Source organism: Leuciscus leuciscus (assembly GCF_965113295.1).
Source record: "Leuciscus leuciscus genome assembly, chromosome: 15".
NCBI lineage: Eukaryota > Metazoa > Chordata > Actinopteri > Cypriniformes > Leuciscidae > Leuciscus > Leuciscus leuciscus.
Genome location: NC_138739.1, coordinates 30,004,474 through 30,010,464, shown reverse-complemented (window position 1 = coordinate 30,010,464; position 5,991 = coordinate 30,004,474). Strand labels below are relative to the sequence as shown.

The following is a 5,991-nucleotide window of genomic DNA, read 5'->3' as shown; positions in this document are numbered from 1 at the left end:
GAGCGAGAGAGCTGTGGCGTTTAAAGGGGAGGTCCTCACATCCAGAGGTGCTGAATTTTCCCTTTAGCCGATTATTATTATTAGAAGCTGTGTATGGCATAGATCTGAAAATCTGCTTTTCATAGGTGTCTTGTGTTTAAGATTGGATACTGTTAACGGCAATCAATCAATCAATACATAAATAAGCAAAACTCCACACTTTTTATCCCAGCGAATATTTCTCTGAATGGATTTACAGTATTTTAAACAGACAGTTCTATTTAAAGTCTTGACTACAAAAAAACTCTTCACACTATTATTTCTCAAGGGATACAATGGGGTAAGTTGTCACAGTATAACCCAACGTTAAATGGCCAGTTATAGGCTTATCAGCCAAATAAAATAAAATAAAATAAAATAAATTTATGTAATTGGACTTTTGGCTCATGTAACTTTACTGAGATATAGTTCACGTGTGACTAGCCCCGGTCTCCCTAAAGCTGCAACTATTGTCAAAATCTATTGTCTACATAGACAGACAGACAGACAGACAGATAGATAGATAGATAGATAGATAGATAGATAGATAGATAGATAGATAGATAGACAAACACCTCCTCAAAGCAGCTTTCACACCTGTGAACCTCTATGACAGGATATGACAGGCTCACCAAAGTGTTAATGATGTGAAAGTGTGTGTAAGTGATTTGCACACCAGAATCCTCTCTCAGTTCCACATTTGGAGACAGCATGGAGGTAGAAAGACATCAAACTGAGGCCCAGGGCTAATCATTTACAACACAACAAATAAAAAACGCACATCTGTGCTGCCATAGCTTGAGGTTGCAGACGTCTTAAAGTCATTCAGATGCAAATTGAATTCAGAGAAGAAGCAGATGACATTGTCAGCATATATACTTTCCATGCCGTTCAAATGTGAACCTGGAAGCCTCACTATATAAAGACGCTGTTTTTACGACAGCCATGATCTCACTCTCTCTTCCTCCCCACATGGAGCGAGGGATGAGGTCATAGCAGACGGCTTCCACCACCCCCTCCATTACCAGCCAGTGTCGACACACATCTTCCCCTCACTTTTCTAAATTGCCCCTTTCAAACGGGGACATGTTGGAGAGAGGAAGGGCCTCCTGGGACAAAGAAAATGACAGTACAGAGAGGGAAATTGCCCTTTTTTTAAAGAGAGACCGAAGGGAAAAGGATAAAGGTTAAAATATGGTTTGAATATTATACATGCATAGATTTGCATTTTTGCCTAAGGTATACCAGTGACTGTTCTTAAACTGTATGTAGGTTTTTATGTAGCCTATAGAACCCCCCCCCCCCCCCCCCCCCCCCCCCAAAATACAAAAATACCTTTACATACACAATATGTGCTGCTTTCTAATGGAATATAAGAAGTAATGTGAAAATAAAACGATATAATAAATCACAAAATGTTTTCAATTCATTTAATAATTATAAATATTGCTATTTTCATCTCCCTTTGCTGTACTAGCTTTATCTATTTTATAATTCCACATTATATGAATATAATTTATACTATAATATAATACCAATACGTATTTATATTATAATATAAAATATATTGTACATATGATACACATATATATGTCGTATTGTACTGCATTGTAAAAATGTTTGAAGAGCCAATATGAACATATTAATTTAGTATTTATCGCCCCCAAGTGGTGATTCATAACTATCGCCTCATCTGAATGTCCACGTGCTCCTCAGCCATGTGGGATTTTTTATTTTTTTTATTTTTTTTAAATACATGTTTACAGTAGCCTACTAACATAATTACAGTTATAGCTACTTTTAAATTAACTATATACTCAACAATATAATAAATGAGTTGAGAAATAAAACATAAGGCTCACCGGCTAAAGAAAATAATCATATTTGCTTCAAATTAGTATTCCAAGTGCAATATTTAAGAAACGTCAGGTGATACATGCATTCTAAGCACTGATTGATTGGCTATTAGGATTTTAAACTTTAGACGATTAGCTTTAGGTATTTTTTTTACATTTTATTTCATATAGCCAGCATATATACTTAAATATATTTAACATTTTTCTTATGTTATTCTTATTAAATTCAGCGTCTTATTTAATTATTTAACACTGCTTTGTATTAAAAAAAAAGAGAGAGAGACGCGCATCGGTGAATCGCACATGACACCTGAAGTTTGAAACATGCGGTGCGCGGAACTGTCAATCAAGACTCTACTACCCGCCCCTCGTCGCTGATTGGTCGGATTTCGTGCCCAGTCTGCCAAGTCCAACAGGCGTGTATTCTGCAAATGACGTCAGGGCATCCCAGCACAGGACAGATCTCATACTGCAGACCTTAGGAAAGCAAAAGAATAACATCAGACACTGAATGTAAGTCATTGTGCATTTATCTTGCTTTATTTACTGCCTACTCTATAAAGCTTCTCTGTTTATTTATATGCTTCCTAGAGTTGAGTCTTTAGACTCAGAGCAAGAGCGATAATTCAAAAAATAAATAATGATACAAAATAAACTACGACGCAAAGTTTCTATCGATTCAATGTGAGACTTACTGAACATATTTCAGAAATTATTTATAGGCCTATATAATACTTTTCACACGCACGTGTGTGTAAAACAGTAGACTATTTTAATTTCCTAATTAAAAAAATATGTTGTTTTGTTCATTACAGCTCATCAACTACTTCAGAACAAGATGAAAACCTTAAAAGCAAAGTTCAAGAAGACAGAGGTAAGAGCCTGTCACGTACTAAGTATGCTAGATTTCTTATGTTTGACTTTTAATCCGAGCCATTATGTCTGCAAAACTGTTTTATAGTAGCTAAGCTGTTAAATCTCTTGAGTATTTTGGTGACTTGTTGCTTTGTATCTGTAAATGTGTTTTACCATTAGAGGAGCAGGCCAGCATGCAGACGGCACCTGTAACCAGAGAACTCTATAGTGTTCAATTATTGAAACACATTCATACACACTCACTCACAGACTGAGTATATACTGCGGTCTTCGTTGTTTTGAGTGTTCATTTAGCATTGGAAGCTTTTATGGCTCTTCATCTTCTTTAATATTCATAAAACATTATGTTATTGGATGTAATCCCACTGTGTGAAGACGAAATGTGTGTGTGTGTGTGTGTGTTTTCCCCCTGCTGAGGTGGTGTGTGTATCAGATTTGAGGTTGTGTTGGGATGAACAGATAGATGACCCACTGTAGGGGAGAGAAAGTGAGCTGCTTGTTTTCTCTTTGTTTTTAATATTATCTTTCATTCGAGCCTCATGTCTGGGTCAGATGTCCACAGGGAAACTGTCTCAGCTGCTACTAAAGTCAATGATGGATGGATAATATATCAGAGTGTGTTAGGAAAGTTATATTTCTCTGGATGGTTGGCTCTTATTAAACACTTTTATATACTTATATATATATATATATACACTCACCTAAAGGATTATTAGGAACACCATACTAATACTGTGTTTGACCCCCTTTCGCCTTCAGAACTGCCTTAATTCTACGTGGCATTGATTCAAAGAGGTGCTGAAAGCATTCTTTAGAAATGTTGGCCCATATTGATAGGATAGCATCTTGCAGTTGATGGAGATTTGTGGGATGCACATCCAGGGCACGAAGCTCCCGTTCCACCACATCCCAAAGATGCTCTATTGGGTTGAGATCTGGTGACTGTGGGGGCCATTTTAGTACAGTGAACTCATTGTCATGTTCAAGAAACCAATTTGAAATGATTCGAGCTTTGTGACATGGTGCATTATCCTGCTGGAAGTATCCATCAGAGGATGGGTACATGGTGGTCATAAAGGGATGGACATGGTCAGAAACAATGCTCAGGTAGGCCGTGGCATTCAAACGATGCCCAATTGGCACTAAGGGGCCTAAAGTGTGCCAAGAAAACATCCCCCACACCATTACACCACCACCACCAGCCTGCACAGTGGTAACAAGGCATGATGGATCCATGTTCTCATTCTGTTTACGCCAAATTCTGACTCTACCATCTGAATGTCTCAACAGAAATCGAGACTCATCAGACCAGGCAACATTTTTCCAGTCTTCAACTGTCCAATTTTGGTGAGCTCGTGCAAATTGTAGCCTCTTTTTCCTATTTGTAGTGGAGATGAGTGGTACCCGGTGGGGTCTTCTGCTGTTGTAGCCCATCCGCCTCAAGGTTGTGCGTGTTGTGACTTCACAAATGCTTTGCTGCATACCTCGGTTGTAACGAGTGGTTATTTCAGTCAAAGTTGCTCTTCTATCAGCTTGAATCAGTCGGCCCATTCTCCTCTGACCTCTAGCATCAACAAGCCATTTTCGCCCACAGGACTGCCGCATACTGGATGTTTTTCCCTTTTCACGCCATTCTTTGTAAACCCTAGAAATGGTTGTGCGTGAAAATCCCAGTAACTGAGCAGATTGTGAAATACTCAGACCAGCCCGTCTGGCACCAACAACCATGCCACGCTCAAAATTGCTTAAATCACCTTTCTTTCCCATTCTGACATTCAGTTTGGAGTTCAGGAGATTGTCTTGACCAGGACCACACCCCTAAATGCATTGAAGCAACTGCCATGTGATTGGTTGATTAGATAATTGCATTAATGAGAAATTGAACAGGTGTTCCTAATAATCCTTTAGGTGAGTGTATATATATATATATATATAATATAGTAGTCAACATTTGAAGTGGACCAAAAAAGACATCAAAGTTATCACAGTTCACAAGAACGGGTATTGTTCATTTGATTAAACTTTGATTAAAAGGTTTTGATCTACTTCAAATGTTCACTTCTGTATAAGCACAAAATTATAACAAATATTTAAATATTTAAAATTTAAAACTGTATGAAAACTGAAAATATAAAAATTATAATTACAAATAATATTTATATTTATAAAAGAATATATAAATAAGGTAATTCAAAATATTAATAAATACTATAATGATATAAACAATACTAAAATGACATGTTATTACTGTAACAAAAAAACCAACGATATTTATATGTATTTCTTTATTTTATATGTTTATATTTGTTATATATATAGAGAGATATAATTTTAATATATAGATAAGTTTTATATATGCATATATATTTACATTCATATATACATATATATCAGTATAAATTAAATTATTAATAGTTTACGTTAGTAACTGTACTATTTTTAGTATGTTAATTTATTTATGTAATACCTTAAAATATACTGCATTATATTATCTCTTTTGAGAATAACCATTTAGAATAATGGAACATTTACACTTTATTCTATTTTTTATATCAGTTTTAGTAATTATAATATTTACACTTCAACTTATTTGATTTTATTTAGTTGCCAAGGCAACATTTTAAGTTAATTTTTTTAATCTAATATTTTAATGAACGAAAAATATTTTTTAGTAAAAAAAAACAAAGAAACAATGAATGATAATACGCTTTTCTGCATTATGACGAAAAATATTTTTTAGTAAACAATAACAACACTGAATGATAATACGCTTTTCTGGATTATGATCATGTAAAGTAATGGTCCAATCAAATCTTGATGGTTAAAATCCTAGCCTACATTTTTTTGTAATTTTTTTTTTATGTTGACTATCATTTTTAACTCAAAATATGTCCCATTACAGAAGTAAAATGGCTTGTGATAACACTATTTTATATTGACTTTCATGCTGGAGTCTTTGCTGGAGAAAATGTCGCAAAAGGGAAGTTTAGAGAAAAGCCTACATCATTCTAGAGAGCATTTGATTGGACAAAGATATTGCTACACCTTTGTGTGAAAAAGATGAGTCATCAATATTTATAAAGAGAAAATGCATCAATATGCCTGTTTTTGCTAAAGCTATTTTGGAAACTATTTTGGACACTGACTAAAAAACACAAAAACTGTTATTCTACAGCATCACATCATCACAGGAAATGACTTAATCAGACTGAGTTAGCATGAAAGTGATACACTAGTGTGC

The 5,991-nt window shown here is 35.1% G+C and overlaps 1 long non-coding RNA gene across 1 annotated transcript in view; it reads left to right on the top strand.

Annotated features, from left to right (window-relative positions):
• Positions 1-5,991, top strand: part of LOC309476597 — a 154,035-nt gene that overhangs the window by 119,925 nt on the left and 28,119 nt on the right. The window lies entirely within an intron of this gene.